We start from the raw sequence: 27,063 nt of genomic DNA, 5'->3' as shown, positions 1-27,063 counted from the left end.
GTAGGCGTGATGAATGTTAAGGCATCTGCTATTTCAATGAAGTAAAATCGTATGTTTCAGACATGCCCATATTCGGCCCTCATATTCCTCTAGTTGAAATTCGAGTATATCCAAAGTGCGTAAATACGGCCACCAAATTTAGGAGTGGACACTGGTCAATAACCATTCCTCCACCGTCAGGCTCTATGATTTCACATTTCATACATCAGTGAAGGCAGCAATTCGCATTTTTGATATTGCTGAAGCTATGGGCAGCAGAGCCAACTTCGGATGTTCTTTTGTTGTGTGCTGTTTCACTCGGGAAAACGGACGTTCCATTAATAAGCATAGGTGGTATAATGGCGTTTGGCACAACCAGTGGAAAAATAGCAAAGACTGCTATTGAATTAGCGGTTGATGACGTAAACAAAAACACCAGTATTCTCAATGGCACGCTCCTCACCATTGACACAAGATGCACTCACCGGCGCTTCTCACGGTAAAACACATATCTTCTTATTAATTTCTTTTATCATTTCGTCACGTACGTGGGAACAAAGCAGAGTAGGCTACTTATGGGTTACCTTGAATTGGGCACTGCAGCGTTGCATCTGGTAAGAGAGGGAAGCGTGAGCATAGTGGGCCCACAGACCTCCCTTGTAGCGGAGTTCGTGACGAATCTGGGTGCTGCAGCGCGCGTTCCAATTGTAACGTTTGCTGCAACTGATTCGTTTCTGTCAATGCACAGATACCCGTACTTCATCCGTACGGTGCCGAGCGACTCCATTCACATGCGTGCAATTGCAAAGCTCATTCAAAACTACGGATGGAGGGAGGTGGCGCTTGTCTACGTAGACGACAATTTGGGGACGGGATCCATCCCCGCCTTAGAGGATGCCTTGCGAGATGTCCAGGCAAAGATTGTTTTCAAAGCCGCCCTCTCTCCTCTGCCGGATATCTCCAAAATGAGAAGAGTTCTTCAGAATGATCTCATGAAGATGGAGACAAGAGTATTCATTGTGCATATGCATCCCGGTATGTCCCTTGACTTCTTTTCCGATGCGCACAAATTGGGTATGGTAAGCAGCGAGTATGTTTGGATCATTACTGACGATTTTGCGAGTCTGTTAAACTCCTTCAACGACACTTGTCGCCTCTCTATGAATAGCGTGTTGGGTGTCAAGAGAAGACACAAAGTGACGGACGCTCCAAGGCTGAAAGAGTTCGGTAAAAGGTGGAAGAAGTTGTTTACAATCCAGAATCCTGAAATGCCAAGTCTGGAATTAAATAGCCGGGTGATTGTTGCATATGATACAGTGTGGGCGATTGCTATGGCAATCGACCGTCTCCTGCGTAAGGATGCATTCAATGGGGATTTCTCAGAGGCCCCTAAAAGCACCAAGGTATTGGATTTCAGGGTTTACGAAGGCGGAGAGCAATCGCGTAAAGAGAGCCTAAAGACAAACTTTGTAGGCCTCAGCGGCCATGTTAAAATAAGTCGTGAGACCGGAGAACCTTCGGAGAGCTCATATGATATAATAAATGTTGTCGGCACAAGTATCAAGGTAATTGGCTCATGGACAGGGTCGAAGGGCCTGAAAATGTCATCAAAACATGCAGTCAGTTGGGGCGGTCAATCGAGAAAGACGCCACATGGGTGGAAGATTCCTCTGACAGGCAAGAAACTTCAAATAGGAGTGCCTTGGGAGCGAGGGTTTCAACAATTCGTCAGTGTAAAACCAAATCTTCTCAACAAGAAATATGAGATTACAGGCTTCTGTATTGATGTGTTCAAATCGGTGCTGAAAAGATTGGACTATGAGATCCCCTATGACTTGGTACCTTACGGAACTGGCGATATCGGTAAGGGATATCATGATGAGCTCATCTACCAGGTCTATCTCTCAGGAACTGAGAGGAATAAAATGAAACAGAATTTTGATGCTGCTGTGGGAGATATAGGGGTGACTGCGAATCGGAGCAAATACGTGGATTTCACGCAGCCATACACAGAAGCGGGGCTGATAATGGTGGTGGCCAATTCAGAGGATTCAAGTGACCCCTGGGCCTTCCTGCATCCCTTTACTGCAGCCATGTGGATAACTACTGTTGCATTCTTCATATTCACAGGATTTGTTGTTTGGTTTCTAGAGCACAAGCGAAATAGACAGTTCAGAGGGAATCCTCGCAATCAAATCCGGACGCTAATCTGGTATTGCTCATTCTCTCTCTCTCTCTTTGATTTGTGGAATTATACGAATCAGTACTGAATATAAATTTTCCTTTTTATAAGTTTTATCCTTTTTCAGCATCGTTTTAATTTTGCACTTCATCGATTATATTTTATAATATGATAGTTTTAGATTGCGGGTTCTTATAAACAGAATGCATCTTTTTAGCAAAGATACAGGCGCCATTGGCTGCTGTTTGCGATCATTGACTAGATGAAGATAAAAATAAATTTATTTTTTTATAACGTTATATTTAATAAATAAATATTGAAAAGAAATTAAAACATAAACTTAAAACTTTATTTTATAAAGCATTTCAAAGGACGTTGATGGCTTGCTATCGACGTCAAAATTATTTATGAAAATCTCTTAAACATCTTTTACAAAGTTCTCGTCTTTAGTGGGGTAAAGTTACTGTTTTTAGTGCGGTGGGTCTTGAGGTAAGATTTGAGAAATTGTACATTTAACCTTGAATTCGAAGTAGAATGGTAGATATCATGGAGAGCTTTTAATTTGTGAAGAACAATTGCCTCAAATTTATGAGTTTAAATATTTACTTTATTTGAAACTTGGTAATTGTAGAAGGTTGATTTAATGTATCCAAACAGACAGTAAAATCTTTATGATGTAGTTAACAATAGAAGACATTCTTTATGATGTAGTTAACAATAGAAGACATTAATGAAGACATGCAATTTTTTAGGTGCCATGAAACAAATAGTTTTTCTAATATTGTTATTATAAAAGCATTAATCTATGTTGCTTTGCATGTTGAGTCACACTCAAAGACAATGAGAATTTTTGAATTAGATAATGGCATAATGATTTTTTTTTTAAATCAATTAATGCCGTAACATTCTTAATTTTTCAAAAAGTCAATCATGCCAATAAGTACTTAATAAATTGTCAAATAATGACAGACTTTCTAGCAACATGTTGCCAGAAAATTCTATCAAGAACTCTCAAAGCATCATAGAATTTGTTAGACACATCCCCACATAAAATAGCTTCAAGAGATTTCATTGAATTTTTTAGCAATAAATTTCACTTTCAATTACAACATAAAAATTGAAGAGCAGAGATCATTTTAAAAAATGATTATTAAAAATTTAATTTTTAAATTTAATTTTAGCTTCCATCAATTCTATTTAAAAACAAATAGCAATTTTTTCAATTTTTAAATATACTATCAAAGCATAGGTGTAAAGTATGCATTAAATGAAACACATCAAATTCTATGAAAAATGTTAAGCCTATTATAGTATAGGTTCTGCAAGTAGGGTAGCTCCATGCTTTTGAAGTATTAGATAGTGGTCTAAAGGATGGGGGGTTGACCCCTAAGTACAAAAAGGCTAAAGGATTAGCCAGAGGTTACCTCCCAATTATCTAACCGATACTAGTTCTAAACTACAAAAAAAAAAAAGTTCCACAATAGAACAATTGTTATGATTAGTCCTATTACTAATCAGCCAAAAAAATGGAAAAACATTTTAGCAGCAAGGGAACATATTGCTGCTATCAATCCAACACTTAATCATATGTACATATATAATAAAACCCCATAGGGCACCAAGTTCAGAGTGATCAAAAACATAAAAAGAAAAAGAAAAAAACATAATGAGGGCCAGTTGCCCTCATTCTTTTCTAGTTCCTCATTCTTCTCCTCATACTTGTCCATGTTCATGTCCACCCCCTCCTCTTTAATAGGTTTGTCTGAGACCATCTTCTGCCAATCCTCCACTAGGAAGCCATAAATAGAGCAGGTAGTTTCACTCTCCTTTCCCAAATCCTTCATGTCTTTATTCCCCTACAAGAAATAAAGAGTAGCGGCAGTCGAATGCATAACTTTCATGGAGAATTCAGCCAGGGTGTCAAATTTTTGGCAGAGGCCAAAGTGATTTTGTACCATCTCCTTCATTGAATGCTCCATCCTATCTAGTCAAGCCTTACTTTGGCTTTGGTTGTGGCTATGCTTCCCTTTTTCCCCCCACCTTTGGGAGTGCCTTTCATAGGGGAGGTAATGTCCTCCCCCTACTTCTAGTTGGGGATAGGACAACTTCAAGGCTATCCAAGATATGTGAGGGACTAGGAGGGCTAGATATAGGGTTCTTTCCAATGTCCTATTGAGGCCTCTTCCCCCTGGTGGATTTTCTCTCACTCTCGGTAGACTCAGAGCTAAAGTCTTGTTTAGGGGGGCACTTGAATTTCTCCAATTGGATTCATTTACTAGTTCTCTGAGCATTCTTCTTGCTCCTCCTCATGTCTATATCCAAATCAATGAGGCTTATTTTTACCTTAGAGGTAAGGGTTTTCTTGATTATTTTCATGGCTTGATCTAGGGCCAGGGTCCATGGATATTCGGGGAATGATAGTAGCCAATGGGTTGACTGACAATAGTAGGTTTAAGGCAAGTTGGTAGTTGTAAATTTTATTCATGAAACCCTAGTGGATGAGATAAAAGAGTTTACCCTCCTCTTTATTTTTCCTAGCCTTATAGACACTATCTTCCATGGAATTCAAAATAAGATATAGAAAATAAATCTAATCCAGGTTCCTGAAATGGTTGAGAATGGGGAAATGGTAGTAATATAGTACCTTGAACCAATCTACAAGGGTAATATACCTTATTATAGCATAGAAAATCATATTCCAGGGCTTCAAGACTTCCTCTCTAGAAAACCCACCATGCATTCAAACCAACTCCTCATTAAACTTGAAGAACTTCCTCATACTGGTTTTATCATTCACTCATGCCTTCTTGCACCAACTTTTGCCCCCCATGGAAAAACCCCCAACCCTAGCAATAACCTCTTCCATGATTTTGTATATCATCCCATTAATGTTCACTTTCCTATCATTCCATGAGTTGAGGAATTCCATCAAGATGTGCTAGTCATGTTTTTCCATTCCTTCCATAAATAGTAGTAAACCACCTTCCCAAAGATGAACTACCACAACTTCACTCTTACGAATGCAAGCCTCAAGCCCCACTAGTTTAATGTGGTCATTAGCACATATTTCTCCACCTAGCTCAACCACCAACTCCTTAGATTTTTCTAACATCTTCTTGTTTTAGATTTGGCAGTCACAGTAGGTTAAATAATTTGCACCTAGGATGAAAATGTGAAGGCATCTAAATCCCATCATAAGACCATAAGGTTTCCCAAAAACCTAAAAACCTCCTTCTGTGGCATGTGTGATTAGTACCTTTCCTTCTGTAATCACTTGTTGCTAGTTGTGGTTGGAGTGGGGTGTAATTAAAGTGTCTTTTTCATCTTTCTTTGTGAATTTTTTATATCTTGACAAATCTATTCCATTTGTCCTTTTTCAGAAATAATTAAGGCTCATAATAAGAGGATCATAAAACTGTATCCTCAGGCAATATTGCCAAAATATAGCTTTATGAAAGAAAATCTATTGGCCTTCCCACCTATGTGGCTCCTTAGAGATGTGCCACCTCTTGTGATGATTCATGCAATGTTATGAGAAGTATAGTCAAGTTCCATCATCACTTGAGTTGATAATGTAATTTGGCTAACATCCTCCATTCAATTAACTGTGTGACATTATGACCAAATTTTGCCAATTCTTTTGCCATGCCATTGCCTTCACAATAAATGCGGTCCACGTGGATCTCTTGACACCCCTCCATCAACTTGCAAATTTCATTTATTGTCACTTTGATCTTTCAACTACTCTGACCCTCTCCTTTAACAAATTTAATAATTAACATTGAATCCCCCTCTATTGCTAACCTATTAATTCCTCTTGCTCTCACAATTCCCATTCTCCATAGAAGAGCCTGGGTTTCCACTTCATTGTTTGAGCCCTCTCTACAATTCCTAGTATAGGCAACCACTAGTTCCCTCATATGATTGCAAAAGACACCCCCGTCAACAGTTCTTCCTGCCATGGTTGATCCATCAAAATTAAGTTTTATTCATGTTTTTGGGGGCCTGCCACACTATTCTTTGGTTAGCCATAGATTTGGAGTTGTCAAACTATGCCACCATTGGGCCTAAGTCCCAAGTGAACACCCACTTCATATCATGTCTTCCCAGGGGATTTGGGGGGGTTTCCATCTCTAGGTCCCACTATATTATTTTAGGAGTTGGATAACCTACTAGACCACCATTGAATTGGTAGTGTCTTTGTCCTTGAAGATTCTTTTATTCTGCTCCTAGATTTTCTATGATACATATAGTGGGATTATTGTCCATAGATTTTTAATATATGGGTGATACGATGGTCCACCCCAGTGAAAAAATTGTTGCAAGCTTTCATCAGCATGCCACTAGACCTCCCATGCCACAAGGACCCCACTCCATACATCAGAAGCAAAAGAGCATTAGATGGGAAGGTTTGGGATATATTCTGCATCTTGGTAACATAAGACACATCAGTTAGCTAGTTGATACCCTCTCCCTTGAAGATTATCAATTGTGAGGATAGTCCCATGCAGGGTCATCCACCAAAATAAATTTGTCTTTGGTAGGATCCATGGGTGGTAGACCTTTCTCCAATCTTTGTGGGCCAGCACCCCCCTTGAAAACAAAGATAAGACAAATTCACCATGAAGTCACCCAAGGGGGTAAGTCTCCAAACCAAGGAGTCATCCACCAGAGTGAAAGGGATCTTATAACACTAGTAAACTATTGATTTTGAATATTAATTCATAGATGATCAGGGGTGATATAGCTTTGAGTTAGAGTACCATTATGTCTAGTACAAGTCTCATGCAAGGGTAGGAACCTAGTGTGCATGAGGGGGTAATCTTGAAGCCATTGGTCTTCCTAGAAATCAATGATTATTCCATTCCCCACAATCCAATGATAACCCATCTTTAGAATTTTCTGGGTGTGCACCACATTGTTCTGAATTTTAGAACCCTGGGGGAGAGCATGGGTCCATAGGAAGTGATGGAACAGCTCCCCTCCAAGGCACTTGGCCATCACAATGTTTCACCAACTACCTAGAGAGTTCATCAATCTCCAACCAACCTTAGTTAAGATGGCCTTATTTATATGTCCTATAGTTCTTATATTCAAACCTCCAAGTGCCTTAGGTCAAAAAGCTTTTTCCTAGCTCACCAAGCTCATCCTAAACTTCTCTTCAGAACCTAACGATAAGAAATTTTGTTGAATTTTTTCAATAATGTCTTTAAATCTTGTAGGAAGTTTAAAGATAGAGAGAAAATACATCTAAATTCTCTGCGAAGATGTTGAGAGAAGCTAGAGTTTCCCTGCATTGCTCAGTATCTTTCCTTTCCAACCTGTCGTCTTTATCTGAAAGTGTTTAGCTAGGCCATTCTAGTACTGATTGGAGACTTCTTTAATTGTGACTGGAAGACTAAGATAGGTATTTGGGAGAAATGCCTTTTGGCATTCCTATATTTTAATCACTTTTCTCTCAATCTAACATCACTGTTGAAAAAATATACTTTTCTTTTTCAATATTTTATGCATTTTCCTGAAACCATTGCATACTAATTTAGAATAGCTTTCCACTCAATGGCATCATGGACTAAAGATATTCCAAATAAGAAATTGTCATCAACAAATTGCTAGATAATTTGTGGTGCTCACAAGGACGCTAGTTTACGCCTTTTATTCTGCCAGAGTTAGCCATGGTCACTAAATTTCTTCTTAGCACCTTCACCACAGTGGTGAATAGCTAAGGTGATAGGGGTTCACCTTGTTTCATACCTTGGGAGGAAGAAAAGACATTGTTAGGAGCCCCATTAACAAGCACCAAAAATGTGATAGTGTTAACGGAATTCCTAATAATTCTAATAATATTCTAATTGAAGCCTAAATTTGTTAGGATAGAAAAAATAAATCCCCTCCTAACCTTATCATAAGCCTTGGAAATGTCAAGTTTAAGGGCCATACCTAGGTTCTTGATCCTTTCCATAGAGCGAATTACCTCATGTGTGGTTATGACTGCATTAAGGATTTGTCCCCCTACAACAAAACCATTCTGGTAAAGTCCTATAAACCTATCAAGAAGGGGCTTGATATAATTAACCATAATATTGGTGAGAACTTTATAGATCGTGTTGTAGAGACAAATGGGTCTAAAATCTTCCAAGTGTCAAGGGTCATCTATCTTAGGGACTAGAACAATGAATGTCTGATTAAGTTCTTTAAATATTTTTCTCATTCTGATGAAGTCCCTAGCAACGTGGACCATATCATACTTAACAATATCCCAAAATTCTTGGAAAAAGGCTAGGGGAAACCCATCATGACCTAGGGTTTTATACTAATTCATGTTGAACATTTCCTTTTGTACTTCCTCCTTCTTGACCTTTCCAGTCATGGCCTCATTCATCTAGTTATTCAACATGAAAATAAATGACCTTAAAATATTATTTTACATGTTATTGTTGACCCGAACAATTGGTAGGTTGTAGATTTTCTAGAAGTAGTTATTGGCCCTATTTTTTATCTCCTCAACTTCCTTTATCTCCAAACCATTATCATCAACCAACAAGTTTACGGTGTTTCTCTTTTTTCTCTTTGACATCGATCTATGGAAGAAGGTCATATTTTGACCTCCCACCTCCAAAAATTGTACCTATATCTTTGTTTCCAAAAGATCTCCTCTTGATTTAGAAGGGTCTTCCACCTATCCTGACATTTCCTCTCCTCTTGCTAGTGCTCAATGTTAGCATTTCCCTGTGCTAGATGATTTTGAAGATATTCCAAATTTACATTAGTAGACTTCTTTTCCTTGGATATGTTTCCAAATGAATATTTTCTCCATCCTCTAACCTTTATGTGTATTCTTTCCAGTTTTCTAAAATATGAAACATATCCAACATAACTCAATACAATATCTAAACTTTGTGTGCAAGTTTCACATGACCTCATATATGAAGGGCCTTCATTTGGTTGTTTGACTCTACATCCATAAAAAACCAACATAGAGTGGTTTGATATGGTCCTCAGATTTGCCTTTAAGGATGTTTGTTGGAGAATTTCCCAGTCAGATGAGATAAGGGCCCTATCAAGCCTAACCTAAATCATATTTTCCCCCAATATATTGTTAGACCCAATGAAATTAGGACCATGGAGATCAATATCAATCAAATCATTTCTCCTAAGGAATCCCTCCAAGTCATGCATTCTTTCAGAAAAGTCCTCCAAGCCCCCCATTTTCTCTGAAGGATAAAGTGGGGTATTAAAACTCCCCATGCATATAATTTTTTCCTATCTCATAGCATCATCCACTATACTAGCCTCATCCTAGACAACCAATCTACCATTTTGAGTGTTGGGAGCATAGAAGTTAAAAAAATTCCAAGTACTAGCATGGGAGGTGAAAATCATGACCACAAAATAGGTATTGAGAAGGATTACTGAGGCCACCACCTTATCTGAGTTCCATAGTGTTCCAATGCCAGTAGAGGCACCATTAGCAACACTATAAGAAAATTTAGCACCTAGCCAAATGTAAGTAGCCATGCTAGAGGAAACTTGCACTATTATTTTCACTTCTTGCAAAAGAATCATGTCAATATTAAGTTCAATGATCTTTTGTTTAATTTTATACTACTTTATGAGACTATTCATCCCTCTCACATTCCAGGATATGATCTTCATCTCTTATGTAGTTGGGTTTCCTTCAGAATTTTTTGTTTCCTCTAAGCTATATCCTTTTCTATTTGCTTCTAACAAATTTTCTTGATTGGAGGTCTCCCAACCCTCGTGGTTGACCCAACATCATCCCTATTTCCCCCACTAGGATTTCTCTTTTGGACCATCCATTTAGATTCATTGGTTAGGTAGTTGAGACTTGGAATCTCAAAGATAGGAGAAAGTATTTCCACAATACCTAGTAGTGAAACCACCAGGGTTCCTTTTGTCAGTGGCAAACCATTCCCCATGTTTGGGGATATGTTGCAAGGGTTAAACACTACATCATCCTCCATCCCTTGGTTCATTAGTCCTCCTCTAGGTTGAGCCAGTTGCAGGGCTTGTCCATCAACAATCTCCCCCTCCTCTTGCTTAGTTGCTTTCTTTTTATCAGTTTAACCACATATGATCTCCTCAACCTACCCGTTAATATCCTCCTTCACAAGGGTTCTAACCTTGTCTCTATCCTTACTAAGAGCTTCATTCAAATCACATGGATCCTCCCTACAAGTTTCCATCAATCTTACTAGTTCCATGCTCTCATAGAGTTTGGCTTGGTTAGCCATTTTAGCTATGTTCGATAATTCAACCACCACCACACCTAGTGAGGTAACTTTGTTCTTGAGTTTCTCTCCCTTCATGCATTTCACAATCAAATATCCAAACATGTTGCATTGTTGGCAGAAGGGATTTGCATTCTCATAAACTAATAGTTGTGACCAAGTACCCCATTTAGATTTCAAATCCACCATGGTCGGAAAAGCTTTATTCATAGCCACATTCACACAAAACTTGGCAAAGCCTAGTTTAGACTTAGAGCTAGTTGTTATATCCATTTTAATGAACTATCTAGAGGAGTTTCCAATCTATCCAAAAACTCACTCATCCCAAAATTTGAATGAAGTTCGGGTAATCTTATCTAGACCAGTACATATCTATAGAGGTCATGCTTTGGGTTAAACCTTGGTTTCCATTTCACAAGCATCAATAGGTGTTTACCAAAGTTCTAGGATCCCACCATGGCTGAATCATGGTCCCTTTCAATAGTGAAACAAAATAAAAAGAGGGAGCCTAACATCGCTGAGATGGACACCGTACCCAAATTTTCCCACCTCATAGAGCCACATTTTCTCACCATATCCACCATAGGTTGGAGCGAGATAAAATTTCCAACAATGCACAAGGAAAGACCCAAGGAAATTGAATCAAACAATGAGCCAAATAATGAAATTAATGGTCCAATGGCCCATGAGGAAAATGTGGGTTTCTCTTCAGTGTCCACAGTAGTCTTGGATCCAACGATAGCCCCTAGCTAGTTTGACTTTAGAGTTGTAGCCATGTCCACTGCCATCGTGGGACCACCCAAAGATTGGGGACCCAAATCGGCACAATCATTAGGAATGTCACATGTTTCTATCAGGCCATGATTTACCACCTAATGAAACACCCAAGAATTCTAGGCCTTAGTGAAAAAAACCAATTCTAGATCTAGACACATATGGGCCAGCTCTAGTAGGGGGTAATGGTGGTGCGTAGAGCCATCCCCCTAAAGATTGAGAAGGCATTAAACTAGGTTGGAGGTTGAGGACAGGAAAGTTGCAAAGCTTTGATTAGAAAACACAACATGTTGGATATTTGTCTATGAGTATAGTCAAGGAAGTGGAAATACTCTTCCCTTTCCATTACGAACCTCAATTTTCTTTTCATCACACTATTCTTTTTCATAGCTAGGTATCCAAGAGAGTGGCAAGGCTAGTGGGCTACAACTATTGACATTGAATAAATGTATTAACTATTGGTTGTAAATGTTTTTGTGCTTTCTACTCTCATGCTTCTTCTATAGTTTCTTATGTTGTTCTTGATTTTTTGAATAAACATGCCTTGGACTATTGATCTTAGTGGCATGAGCCCATCTTGAACTACATGCGTGTAGATTTCCTATGACATTTTTTCAATCAGATATTTACATACAAACTACCTATCTTGTTAAGAGGTCTAAGGATGTGCCTGCATAGTTAGAAGTGTACTATTTTTTCAACTCCATAAAATTATATGTTAAGGGAATTGAATAGAAGTGATTTTAAACTATTTCCATCAAAACATTTAACAATAAGACCTTGATTCAAGACATAATTGTGTATAGTCTATAGTGTTAAATGGAATATTTATGCATTAAGATATGTAAATTTTCTTTCTTCAAACATTTATATCATAGTGAATTAGATTATGTAAATTTTCTTCCTTCAACTTTTAGATTGCATTCTATAGCCTATCATTAGAATAAATAATTTGTTCCACATACTGTATTTTCACCTATGAATGTGATCAATAACGATAGCCATGCATTAGCTAGTTTGAATGAAATATTCATAAGAACAATGAAGGATCTAATGAATTTTATCCATATTTTTTCTCAATATTTTAGGAACATAATTACCATAAATTCATAAATATTATATGTATAAATAGTTCAAGATTAGTGATACTTTCTTCAACAGTAACAACTTATTTTTCTTCCTTTGGATCGTTTGCATACATCTCAACACACTCAATGCATTTATGGATCACATCATTCACACTAGTCTCAAAATATATTATTTTACTCTTTGGGAAGCCCACAAAGAGGAAAATTTATAACTAATCTTGAAATCAATATTCACAAATTTCTTTATTTCATTATGAAATAAATTTAGAAAATCATAGAATAATTAAATGAAGCATACCATAGAAGGTAATATTTGTGTTTGCATATTTTATATATCCAATTTTGTAATCTATTTGACTATCATAAAGTACAATTTTTTTCCCTTTCTTGTGATGCAAGGAAAGATAGGGAAAACTAGGGCCAATGGTACACCCAACTCTCTGAACCACCCTGCAAGAGTTAACACAACTGAAGCAAACACAAAGAATATCAACCAAAGGAGGAAGAAGAGTAAAATGCAATTATTGATTCTTCAAATATTCAACATACATGCCTAGCTATAAAGCCTTCTAGGTTATGACCAAATACAAATACATTCAAATCCAAGATCCAACAACAAATTCACACTTTCCAGTTCTACTCTGCAATCCTTTTCAAAACTGCCTCAAAAACTCTTCACTGCCCTAGCTCCTAGCCTAAACACTTTATTTATACTACCCAAAATGGCTTACAGATCATTCTAAATCATGGAGAAGCCATAAATCAGCTCTTAAAAAATATTAAATGAAAATAAACCTAACATTAAATACACAAGTCAACCAACATTAGCAATTAAATGTCCTAAAATTAATGTCTGAGAAAAATCATGATATCTCCTAGCTTCAATTGAGTTAGAACTCGCACTTCAAACCATAGGTAGATATCTAGGTCCTTTAGAACCCATTAAGTGCACAAAGTCTGATTCATCAAGGAAAAGTGTGCATCCATTCCAAAATCTGAGCACAGAAAAATGTCATGTAGAGCTGCCAAAAATTGATGTTACGAGAGAATTGCCATATCTCCCAACTCATTAGGAGTTAGAACTTTCACTCTAGAATATAGATATTAATCTAGGCCATCTTAAATTATTGAAGTGTAAATCCCTTCATTCATTATGGAAAATTAGTTACACAATCTACAATAGGCACCCGAAAACCAAAAAAAATAGCTTCAACAAAACACAGTTTCAACAACAAGATAAAAATTGAAAACATGTAGGATAGTAGTGCAACCCAGGATGCTCCTACATCAGAAAACTAGGGTTAAAAGAAATGATTCTCCTTAATCATTGAGATGTCACAACCTGAGCCAAATCCAACTCAAATTGAGAAATCTATGAAGCATCTTCCATATGTTTGTTCTTCCATTTCATCATATATTCATAGTAATCTTTTCATCTTGTGCTCTTACCAGTTCTCTGATCCAATATCTTTTCAACTTCTTTAATCTACTTCTTAGTATAGTCCTCTATTACAATAACTTCATTATTTGACTCATGATACTTATACAAATCAACAATATTGAATATAGTAGATATATCCATGCCATTAGGTAACTCAACATCATAGGCATTTCCATTGTCAAATTTATTCAAGATCTTACAAGGTCCAAACTTCTTCATCTTTAGCTTATTGTATATTTCAATAGAAAATCTTCATTTCTTCAAATGAACCATCACCTCATCACCAACTTGAAAATCATGATGTCTTCTATACTGATCAACATTTTCCTTATACTTCCGATCACTTTGTTCTATCCTCAACTTCACTTTCTTATGTAAAGACTCCATAAAATATACAAATTCTTCTCCTACATCACTCCTCTTTTCTTCACCAATAATATCCCTCAAATTTGATACTCCTCTAGGCTTCATTTACATAACAATCTCAAAAGGTGTCTTCCCTTTACTCCTATTCGTAGAATTATTATATGCAAATTAAGTCTGTGCCAACACCATCTCCCAATTACTTGGCTTATTCCCAAATAAACATCTCAGCAAATTACCCAATCTTTTATTCACAACCTCTATCTATCCATCTGTTTGTGGATAGAATGTAGAACTAAACTTCAATTCAATACCCATCTTTTTCCACAAAGTCTTCCAAAAATAACTAACAAACTTACTATCTCTATCAGAAATAATACTTCTTAGTAATCCATGCAATCTCACAATCTCTTTAAAGAAAAGTTCAACAACATGCTCAGTATCTGATGTCTTCTTACATGGTATAAAATGAGCCATGTTAGAAAAATTTTCCACAAAAACAAATATGGAATCATACTCCTTCACTATCTTAGGTAATCCAAGAACAAAATTCATACTAATGTCACTCTAAGGTTTCTTAGAAATAATAATAGGTGTATACAAACCAATGTTTTGACTCACTCCTTTTGCAACTTGACAAACTCCCCAACTCTTTACAAATTTCTGAACATCCTTATACATTTGTGGCCAATAATACTTCTCTTTCAACAAACTCAGTGTCTTATCAATTCCAAAATGTATAGCTAATCCACCACTATCTTTTTCCTTAATCAAATTCAACCTCGTAGAACTCCTAGAAATACAAAACTAAATACCTTTGAATAACATACCTTCTTGAATGAAATACTCATCATACTTATTTATATGATTTTTCAGATTTGGTGCTTTGCACTCTCTCCACACCTTAGAAAAATCAAGATCAACATCATACAACTCTTTCATTTCATCAAAACCAAGAACTTCAACCTTCATTTTAGTCAACAAAGAACATCTTATACTCAATGCATCATCAACTCTATTAGTAACTCCACTCTTGTGCTTAGTGACAAATGTAAAATTCTGCAAATACTCAACCTACCTCATATGTCTTTGATTCAATTTATGTTCACTTCCCAACTATTGTAAAGCTTTATGATCATTATACAGTACAAACTCCTTAGGAATCAAATAATGTCTCCACTTCTTTAATGCTTGAGCAATAGCATAAAATTTTGATCATACATAGAATACTTCCTTTTAACATCATTTAACTTCTCACTAAATAAAGCAACGTGTTTACCTTCTTGACTTAATAAAGCTCCTATTGCATTACCACTTGCATCACATTCAACTTGAAATACTTTGTTGAAATCAAGCAAAGCCAATACAGGTAATTCAACAACCTTTTGTTTCAAAGTCTCAAAATTCTTATCAACTCCATGTGTCTACTTGAATTCCTTTTAATCTCCTCTCATTGTCTCAGTCAAAGAATTAAAAACAACATTGAAATTCTTTATAAATTTTTTGTAAAAACTAGTGACACCATGAAATGATCTTACCTCATCCACATTCTTAAGTGTAGGCTATTCCAAAATTACTTTAACCTTCTTAGGATCCATCTTCAACCCATTAGCTAAAATAAAAAATCCTAAATACACAATCTCCACTTGTATAAAATAACATTTTTTAGATTGATCAGCAACTTTTCCTTTTTCAACGTCTGGAATACTTGTCTAATATGCTCAAGATGTTCTTCCTTATTCTTACTAAATATTAGAATATCATCCAAATAACAAATCACAAACTTACCCAAGAATCTTTTTAGAACTTCATTCATCAACCTCATGAAAGTACTAGGTGCATTATTCAAACCAAAAGGCATAGCCAATCATTCATACAAACCATCTTTTGTCTTCAAAGCAGTCTTCCATTCATCACCTTCTTTGATTTTGATCTGATGATAGCCACTCTTCAAATCAATCTTTGTAAAAACTTTTCTCCACTCCAGAAATCCATCATGTCACCCATTCTCAGCATCGAAAACCTATATTTTACTATGATTTTGTTAATAGCTCTGAAATCAGCACAAATTCTCCATTTTCCATTCTTTTTAGGTGCTAATATAGTAGGTATAACACATGGACTCAAACTTTCTCTTATCAAACCTTTCTGCAACAATTCATGCACTTGTCTATTAAATTCTTCATTCTATGTAGGTGTCAATCTATATGGTGTTTTGTTTGAAAAAATAGCTCTAGGAATCAGATCCATACAATGACTTATACTTCTTATTGGAGGTAAACCATCTGAAATATCATTAGAAACAATATCTTTGTATTTATTCAACAATTCTGTAATTTCTACTGTCATACCAACTTTTACTTCTTGGTCATTACTACCAACACTCGATCCTCTAGGAACTATAACAAAACAAAATTGATTCTTCTTTACTTCCTTTTCAAATTACTTTCCATTAACCATGCAAACTTTTATTGTAGTACAACTGATCTCATCTGGAATTTCAATCAAAAGCATCAATATTTGTTTCTTTCCATTTATCCAAAGATTATTTTGATTCAATCTTCCATCAACCACAACATATCTATAATATTGCCAAGGTCTACCCAACAAAATGTGACAACAATCCATAGGTATAATATCACACAAAACTTCATCAAAGTAATGTCCAATCTTGAACTTCACAACACATTGCTCACTTACCAATATCTTATGCTTATCTTTGATCCATGAAACATGATAAGGTTTGGGATGTTTTAGCCTATGCAATTGCAACTTTGTAACCAACTCTTCTAATGCCAAATTTGTACAACTTCCACTATCAATGATTACCTTGCAGCATTTTCCATTCATCTTACATCTAGTCTTGAAAAGACTTCTTCTAAGGATAGGTTCCTCATCACTTCTCTTATTACATAAGGTTCTTCTAACCATCAAATTTTCTCCACCCTCATGTCCACTTGGTGAAAATTCAATGTCTCCTTGAATCACAACATTTCTATTATTCTGCCCACTTTCAGAAGATCTACATTCAAAATATATATGCCCTTCTTTACCACATCTAAAACAATTACCACAGAAACCACCTCTAAGATAAGAATTACTTGTTCCTTTGTAAGATCTAGTACCTCCTCGGTATGAACTACCACCTTTCCACTAGGTATTTTCTTTGTCATCATTCTTCCATTTAGATTTACCTTTATTTTGCACATAACTTTTAGCTCTGCCACCTTCACCATAAGATCTATGTTTTCCTCTCTAGAATCTACCACCTCTACCTCTTTGTCTTTGTTCATGCTTCTTTACTAAGATCTCCTCAGCTTTCAAGGAAATTTGATATGATTCTTCAACACTTTCCAACTTCACAAAATTTATTTCATCTTGAATTCTAGATCTCAATCCATTTATGTACCTTACAATTATCTCAACATCATCATCCACATGTCCAAATTTGATGTCCAATCTATAGAATTCCTCATTATACTCTTTCACAATTATGTCCTTTTGTTTCAATTTTTGCATCTTTCTCAACAAGCTAACTTGGTAATTAGTAGGAAGGAATTTTTTCTTTACCTTGTTCACCATCTTTGGAAAAGTTATAATATTCTCCTTTCCTCTCCTTTGTCTATCAGTTTGCAAATGCCCCCACCATAGCGAAGCATGACCTTTCAACCTAGTAATTGCAATCTTGACCTTTATATTATCAAGAGTGTTTTCATACTCAAAGAACTTCTCCATATCTGGGACCCAATCCAACACAACATTGGTATCCAATTTTCCATCATAAGGAACATATTCTACTACCCCTAGACAACACTCTCAACAATCTTTCCTCATCAAGTTTCAGATTATGGTTTGGTGTTTTTGCTTCATCATCACTTACATCACCAAGATGTACTCCTCTCCTCTAGGTTGTCTCCATAGTATCTAATTTGGCTACAATTTGTCTCAATTGATCCAATATAGCACTATCAACATTTCCTCTACCATGAACCATCTTTACAAATTAGGTTCCTACAAGATCATAACTGTCTACAAGTTATAGGCCAAATCCATAGATTTGCAACCATACAACCAATATATGAAATAGAGTTCTACACAATCCATTTACCACAAGGATGAACCTAACGCTCTGATACCACTTGATGTGAGGAAGGATAGGGAAAAATTGGGCCAATGGCACACTAAGCTCTCCAAACCACCCTGCAAGAGTTAACACAACAGAAATAAACACAAAGAACAGCAACCAAAGGAGGAAGGAGTAAAATAATTTTATTGATTCTTCAAATATTCAACATACATGCCCAATTGTAAGGCCTTATGGGTTACATCGAAATACAAATACACTCAAATCCAAGATCCAATAGCAAATTTGCACTTTCCAATTTTGCTCTACCATCCTCTTCAAAACTACCTCAAAAACTCTTCACTACCCCATCTCCTAGCCTAAAAACTCTATTTATACTAGCTAAAATGTCTTATGGATCATTCTAGAACATGGAGAAACCACAAGTTAGCTCTCAACAAATATTAAATGAAAATAAACCTAACATTAAATACACAAGTCGGCCAACATTAGCAATTAAATATTCTAAAAATAATGTCTAAGAAAAATCATGATATCTCCTAGCTCTGATTGATTTAGAACTTGTGCTTTGAACTATGGGTAGATATCTAGGTCCTCTACAACCCCTTAAGTATGCAAAGAATAATTCATCAAGGAAAAGTGTGCATCCATACCAAAAGTTCAGCACAGAAAACTATCATGCAAAACTGCCATAAATTGATGTTCTGGGAGAAATGTCATATCTCCTAATTCACAAGGAGTTAGAACTTGCATTTTGGAACATAGATATTTCTCTAGGACCTCTTCAATCTTTGAAGTGAACATCCCTTCATTCATTATAAAAAATTAGTTACATAGTCTAGAATAGGCATCCAAAAATAAGAAAATACAACTTTAGCATAACACGGTTTCAATAGCAAGATAAAAACTGAAAACATGCAAGATAGTAGTGAAACCTATGATGCTTCTACATCAACTTGTAATAACTCCATAAAGTGCAAGTAAAATTATGGTATTTACCTACTTTTTACAATTATTGTGAAATGTGAAAGCATGAAAGAGAAATGCTTTGTAATAGGAAAATAGACAAAATGTATTTAATAAACATAGAAGTGTTGAATTTCAATTGAAACATATTCAAAAAAGTGAATCTATAGTATTCTAAAATATACCAAGAAATTAGCCATTTACCATTGATTTCCTTTTATCTAGGATAGCTCAACATTCATATCCTTTTGAATTTCCCTTATGTCTTTGTTACATATAGAACAATGCTATGGGCTAATATGTAGAACTATTATAGAAATTTTCTTATATTTATTTATGTATGTATGTTATGTGTCTATATCTATGGGTAAAAGTACAAAGTTGTGTCACATTTTAGGCTAACTTATCAGAACAACCAAATTCAAGTATTTCTATTCAAGAATCAATTTTATTCAAACACGTGATCTAGATAAATTCATCCTAACTAAGTTATATATGGTCTCACACTTTTCCATTTGAAAATGTCTATTAAATTCATGTTTTATTCTAATTTGTATCCAATTACTAAATAAATAAAATTATTTCAAAAAATTGACATTTCAATAACTCTTAATATTTTTTATGATATCTTTTTAATAACATATGAACACTATTTTATAGATATCAAAGTCAAGAATATTCTCATATAGAGTTTATAGTGTTTTAATTAGATATATATAGTGTATTGTAATTAAAAATATTCTATAAGCACACATTTTAACACTCTAAATGATGTCAAATTTGAGAAAGAAAAAAAATATTAAATCATATAAAAAAATTAAAAATTATATGATATTCTAGAGGAGAGAGTCCTCATCTAAAATGCATAATTTTTCTTTAGGTTAAAATAGATTTAATTTGAAATATGTGATGGGAGATGAAAACTATCGATTTCAGGTGAGTTGAAATTTGAATCATTGTAAAAGAGAAAATATAGGTCTAAAGCCAATTTTTATTTTTTATTGTTCTATCTATATATATTATCTATAACATAGTCTGAGATCAAAGGGCAATAATTTTATTTGCATATAATTTTGTGGTGGGAACTAGACCCCTATTTTTTTTGCATTTTTCAACAATTAAAAAATTATCACTAAAGATTAGGAAAATATATCAATTCTTGTTACAAATAATTACTAAAAATTATAATCCTAAATTTCACCCATTTCTACACATTTCATTCATTTAATTCATTTTCAAATTTTAAATAATAATTACAATTCAATGTTATTGAAGGTGAACAATTATACTTTTGTTAATATTTTCCTTTACAACAAGGTGACACAGGTTTTTGCTTTTACCCCTACATTTTTAGTCCTCATCTGGTTTCACGTCTTTTCTACATTGAATTTTTTTAGTGAGATGGTCATCTATACAAAATTATAGTATTTTTTGATCTTTGATTTGGATAGAAGTAGAGTTCAAATTTTAGATTTGTATTTTATGTTAATGGATTTGTAGAATCAATAGATGAGTGTAGGAAAGCTATCAACAATATAAAAATATTTTCTAACTTTAAAAAAATAAAACAATCAGTTGTGACTAAGTATGGAGCATTTGATGTAAATAAGAAAACTAGAAGACATGTAAATATGGAAAGTGTTGCATTCTGCCTACATTATCATTCCACCATTAATCCTTTTAATATTCCTGGATAAAAGTACAAAGTTGTGTCACCTTTCAGGCTAACTTATCAGAACAACTAAATTTGAGTATTTCTATCCAAAAATCATTTTTTTTTCAGAAATATGATCAAATATAAATTTATTCTAGATAAGTTATATATTGTCTCACACTTTTCCAATTGAAAATGTCTATTAAATGCATGTTTTATACTAATTTGTATCCATTTACTAAACAAATAAAATTATTTCAAAAAAATAACATTTCAATAAATCTTACTATTTTTATGATATATTTTTAAGTAACATATAAACACCATTTTATAGATCTCAAAGTCAAGAATATCCTCATATTGAGCTTATAGTGTTTTAACTAGATATAGCATATTGTAATTAAAAGATTCTACAAGCATGTATTTAAACACTCGAAAAGATGTCAATTGTGAGAAAGAAAAAATATTAAATCATATTAAAAAAATTTAAAAATTATATGATGTTCTAGAGGAGAGAGTCCTCTTCAAGAATGTGTAACTTTTCTTTTGGTTAGAATATATTTGTTTTCAAAAATGTGGTGGGAGATTAAAACTATCAATTTCAAGTGAGTTGAAATTTGAATCATTATATAAGAGAAAATATAGGTCTAAAGTTAATTTTTATATAATTGAAAAATCATCTATAAAAATTAGAAAAATATATCAATTCTTATTCCAAATAATTATTAAAAATTATAATCCTAAACTTCATCCATTTCTACACATTTCATTAGTTTACTTCATTTTCAAATTCTAAATAATAATACCAGTTTTATGTCATTGAAGGTGAACAATTATACTTTTATTAGCCTTTTTCTTTATAAAAGGGTGACATAGGTTTGTGCTTTTACCCTCCTTAAATTTATGCAAGGTACAGGGGTTCACTTATATGAGCAATGAAATCATAATTACATTTTTGACCTTGCAGATTCATGATGTACACTACCTTTCTAGCAATTCAATTATACTTCCTCATTCAAAATCTAGGTAGGAGAAGCAATCATAATAGAAAACACAACAAAATTTCCTATCACTTTCCAAACTTGAATAATTAGAGTTGTATCCTTTTATACCATATGATGGATTTAAAGACTTTTACGTGGGTAGAGATTCAATTCTTCTGTAACTTGTTATTAGAAAAGAAAATATCATGCAATACAAGGAACATAATATTCTTGAACGAATTGTCTCTGAAAATCCCTTAATGGAAACTAGTATTCTAGATGAGGAATTATATTAAACTTCAAAAATTAAGAGATACATAAATTGCTCGCCTCTTATTGGAAAAGCTCTAACAATCTCCCAATTTCTTGGACTGAGATTTTACCTCTACTAGCCCCAACACTATCACTATACCCTTTCCAACATTGTAAGACTATTTTCAAACACTAAAAATATATTTTTTATCAGTGCAAATTCTTATCAAACTTTTGATATCTAAATTTCCACTGACCCCCTTTTATATACTACTTGCATTGGAAAACCAATTACTAATAGTTTTTGCAATCAATGGTTGGGATTAATAACACCCCAGAAAACCCAAACAAATTAGTTTCTATGTGTTTCTAAAAGAGATCAACTAATAAATCAGTATCCTTATTCACAAAAAAATTGTTAGAAAAATAATTAGTTGCAATATCTTAGAAAATGAATTAATACTTGACCAAGTTGTGCTAAAGTAACACTCCCTCTTAGCAAAAAGTTGTTTAGTAGACATCCAAATTATCTCTTAAAAAGATTATATTTTCCTTGTTCAGTGTCTTAGTCAAAATCTCTACTACCTACTCCTTTATAGGTATATATTATAGATGGAGAATCTCTCACTATATACAATCCCTAATGAATTAATACTCAAAGTCTATATGCTTAAACCTATCATGAAGCACAAGGTTCTTATATAATTTAATATAGCTCTAATCTTCATAGTGTATCACAAAATAATTAACTCTCTAACTAAATAAGTCTATGAGAAACTTCCAAATCCATATATCTTCATATGTTTCCATGTTGATTCTTATTTATTTTGACTCTACAGGAACTCAAAGCCACAAAATTCTACTTCCTACTAAGCCAAGAGAGATATCTTGATCCCAACTATAGAAACACACTATAGTATTTTTATTGTCCTCTATATTGCTTACCTAGTTTGTGCCACTATGTCCTATTATCTTTATTCCTTCACCTTTATTATATCTAATTGCGTACTCTTATACCTTTTAAATATGATAACACTTGCTTTTCCACTATCCAATGCACTCTCTTTGGCTCAAACATGGATAGACTAGAAGATTTTACTAAAAAATATATATGTGGCTTGATCTTGACCAAATACAAGAGAGAGTCAATCAACTACTTATATAGTATGGGATCTACATCCATGTTCCTTGATATGTCTACCTTCTTCTAATTTGTGATCGTGGGTGTAAATATGGATTTTCTATCCTCCATCTTGAACCTTTTCAAGATGTTGATGTAATATTTTCCATTTCCAATGAAAATATCTCCATCTATCAGCCACACCTCCTTGTCTAAAAAGTTATGTGTATTTCCCAAATCATTCACCTCAAAATCTACCACAAGATCTCTCTTGCACTTTTCTATGAGCCTTAATGAGCCTATTAGAAATAATTCATCCACACATAGAACAATAATGAGAGTCCCAATACCAACCATAAAGTAATAGACGTTAACTTTTTTTTAGTCTTCACAAAGTGCATTCATTGCAAGTACACATTGACGAATTAGAACCATGCTCTAGGATTCTATTTGATTTTGTACAAGGATTTGTTCAATCTGCACAAGTGGATCTCATTTTTTGTGTGCTATTTAGCCTTCTTATTATTCTATCTCTACCTCATCTTTTAACTAAACAATTAAGTTATATTGTCTTAACATTTATTTGATAGATTTTTGATCCTATTTGTGTTACAAATAAGATCATGACTTATATAGAAGTATACATTTCCATGGGAGATATGTCTCCCCATGCTATATTACCTCTTCTAAGAGAATCCCTTGACCACAAACCTTACATTACATTTCTTGATGCTACCATCTATGTCATTCTTAATCTTATAAATCTAGCATGATCCAATCATTTCCCTATCTATTGGTCTAGGCACTACCTCCCACACATCATTCTATATTATTGAGCTATATTCCTCAACCATCGCATCTCACTACACTTGATGTTGTACAACATCTTGATAGTTGGAGTGCTCATTATCTACCAACTGGAAAAATCATTCCACATAGTCATTAAACTTGGCTAGTTATTATCTTTGTTGAATAGTAATCTTCCTAGAAACTCCCTTAAACTCTTGATTATCCCTATGTTTCTTTCAAACCTCATAGTTCCTTCATCTATCTATAGAGGATGAAATATCAACATCCTCATCTTCTCAAGGCATCACTTGCTATACTTATTTCTATATTTCTATAATTCACATCACCTAAGCATGAGCTTTTCTTAGTAATTATACTACTACTTTTTTGTCCCTAGTTTGATTGAACTATCTTTAGAGATTTTTTTGGTTCTCATATTATTTATTTATTGGCAAATCTGTAGACCTCCTAAATACCTTGTCTTCCATGAATTTGATATCATATTTGATTATAATTCTCTTAGTCTCTGGAATAAATACTTGATATGCCTTTCAAGTTCTATTGTACCCTACAAAGTTTCTCCTTTCTAAAGTCTAATCCAACTTGGAATGCATATCTCTTGGAATTTAAATAAGATAAAATTATAAATATCCTAAAGTGATTGACATTTGGCTTCTTACCTCACGCACATTCTCGAGTGATCATCTTCTTAAGTACCTTATGTGGAACCTTGTTATATATGTATACTTCCATATCACATGTTTCTACCCACAATTAATGTGATGTGTCATAGTCATGTAGTATATCCCTTTCTACTTTCAATATAGAATTGTTCTTCCTCTTAGAAACCACATTCTTTTATGGACTATAACCTGAATAGTCCACTCTCTTAATCCCTTCACTAGTAGAATATTCTTGGTAATCTATCCCTTTGTACTCGCCTCTATTGTCTAATTGAAGAACATTTTTACTCCTTGTTTCCTTCTCCACAAGATCTTTTAACTCTTGAAAGTGAATGTAAACCCCATTCATGGTCTTCAAGAAGTATAAGGTATGTGCACCAAGATTGTGGACATAAAAGTGGGCACATATAAAAATCTTATATTTTCAATAAGTTGATCAGGTCATGAAAGAATTCAAATGGGACTATACGTGGCTTGGTAATCAAGCTTAGTAGAAAATATCTTTAAAAAATTATGTTAAATACCAAATTAATTTTTAAAATCTAATCAAGTTCCAAGGAACAAAACATTATTTAAAAAAATTTCGGGTTATGGAGAATAAAAATAATATTTTTACTATGTCAAAACCTGATCGAGTTATAAAGAAATAAAATTAGGCTCTACTCTACAAGCTACAAATTTTGCATCTGGAGTCTAATTGACTTCATTAAAAATGCATTGAGGATATATTGACAACATCTATAACATGATGGAACTACAACAATTCTAGTATATCAAAATTTCTTTTCTATCCATTCTAAATTAACCACGGTCTAAAATGTTTATTCATTTTCCCCCAACATGCAATGAATATTTAAATACCAATGTCAACATTTTCAAAATGATCTCTCTTAATATGAATGTGAGCATTATTTCTTTTGAAGAAGAGTCCATTTATTTATTCATAACTCGATCAGCTTTTGGAAAAGTATAAACAATTCCCCTTCTTCTCCATAAACTAATCATATTATGTATTATTTAAAGAAAGAGCACATTGACAAGTTTTAGGCCCATCCTTATACTATATGAAGCTATATTTTTTTTCCTAATTTGCATGTTTTCTATGCAGGTTTTCCTTTTCTACACTCTTCAAGTTTCAAGGTAAGAGGATTTCTATTATTTTAGTCTCATTACATGTAGCCAAACTATAGAATAATGTATAGTGATTTAAAATTCTAAATTAATATTATGGATTATGTAGGTGAGAGGGTTGTTAGTAGTCTAGGAAGAGCAATGATGATAATTTGACTTTTTGTAGTTTTGGTGTTAGTGTCAATTTATATAGTTAGCTTATCATCAATGCTTACAAAGAATGAAATTGGCCCAAAGGTCTATAGCCTTGAATCTCTCATTGCTCAAAATTTACCAACTGGGTATCCCCAAGGATCATACATAGATAAGTTTTTGGAACACCAACTTGGTGTGAATAAAAGTATGCTTCTCCCATACTTATCTATAGAAGAGTATGCAATTTCATTGAAGAAGGGACCTAATAATGGAGGAGTAGCTTCCATATTTGATGATGAAATTATATCTGAAAATACATTTCTTTCATCGGGATGTAATGATTATGTGAAAGTTGGTCCTACATATAGAACTAGAGGCTATGGATTTGTAAGTCTCTAAAATTGCCTTCAAATCTCCTATTGGTCTAATTTGTAAATTGTATTATTGATTCTAATTATGTACAGAGGTGTTTCCAAAGGGGTCTCCATTGGTTTCATACATTTCTAAGGAAATATTAAATCTTACAGAAAGCATAGAGATGGAAGAAATTCAGAAATGGTGGTTTAATTCAAGTCATTGCAAATGCAGTAAAGAGTATGGTGGATTGGAATCAATTAGATTGAGCCTTGACAACTTTTGGGGTGTATTTTTTTTGACAGGATGTGTTTCATTTCTCACCCTTGCCTACTATTTGTGTCACCTACTTTATCAATTTATGCACAAAAATGAGAATAATTCTCATGTTGAATCCATCTCCACATGCTTGCCAACATTTGTTGATTATGCGGACAAGAAGGACATCCCAAAACCAAAAAGAAAGAGACGTGACACTATTTCAACAAATGGAACTACCACATCAAAATCTTCTTAAATCACTCTTTCAATAGGACACAGTATAATTTTTCAAAGTCAAGAAGAAGATAAATAGGAATGATTGGGAGGAACCACGTGAATCCCTTACTATGAAGTGGAATCTCAAAGTATGGTTTTGGTTTCATGCATGTTGTTGAAGTGTTTTTTGTTTCTGTTATAATTCTTGTTTCTAGTACTATTAAACAAGGCTTGTACAATATTGTTCTTTTTAGTTATGGTCTTTGGGGCAAATTGGGTTTTAGTATGAAATGTTTGATAATGTTTCAATTTTTCTACTATTAGAGGCTAGATTTATTATTTGTTTGGTGTGACAT

At 34.1% G+C, this 27,063-nt stretch overlaps 1 pseudogene; it reads left to right on the top strand.

The window, feature by feature from the left end:
• The first annotated feature begins 62 nt into the window (after positions 1 to 62).
• LOC149543985 (glutamate receptor 3.3-like) lies at positions 63 to 26,747 on the top strand (annotated as a pseudogene).
• Positions 26,748 to 27,063: the final 316 nt, after the last annotated feature.

This window comes from Cupressus sempervirens, chromosome 8 (assembly GCF_028749045.1).
Source record: "Cupressus sempervirens isolate cs-2001-9-10 chromosome 8, ASM2874904v1, whole genome shotgun sequence".
NCBI classification, from domain to species: domain Eukaryota; kingdom Viridiplantae; phylum Streptophyta; class Pinopsida; order Cupressales; family Cupressaceae; genus Cupressus; species Cupressus sempervirens.
Note: the sequence above shows the minus strand (reverse complement) of the source record. Positions and strands in the feature narration are given on the sequence as shown.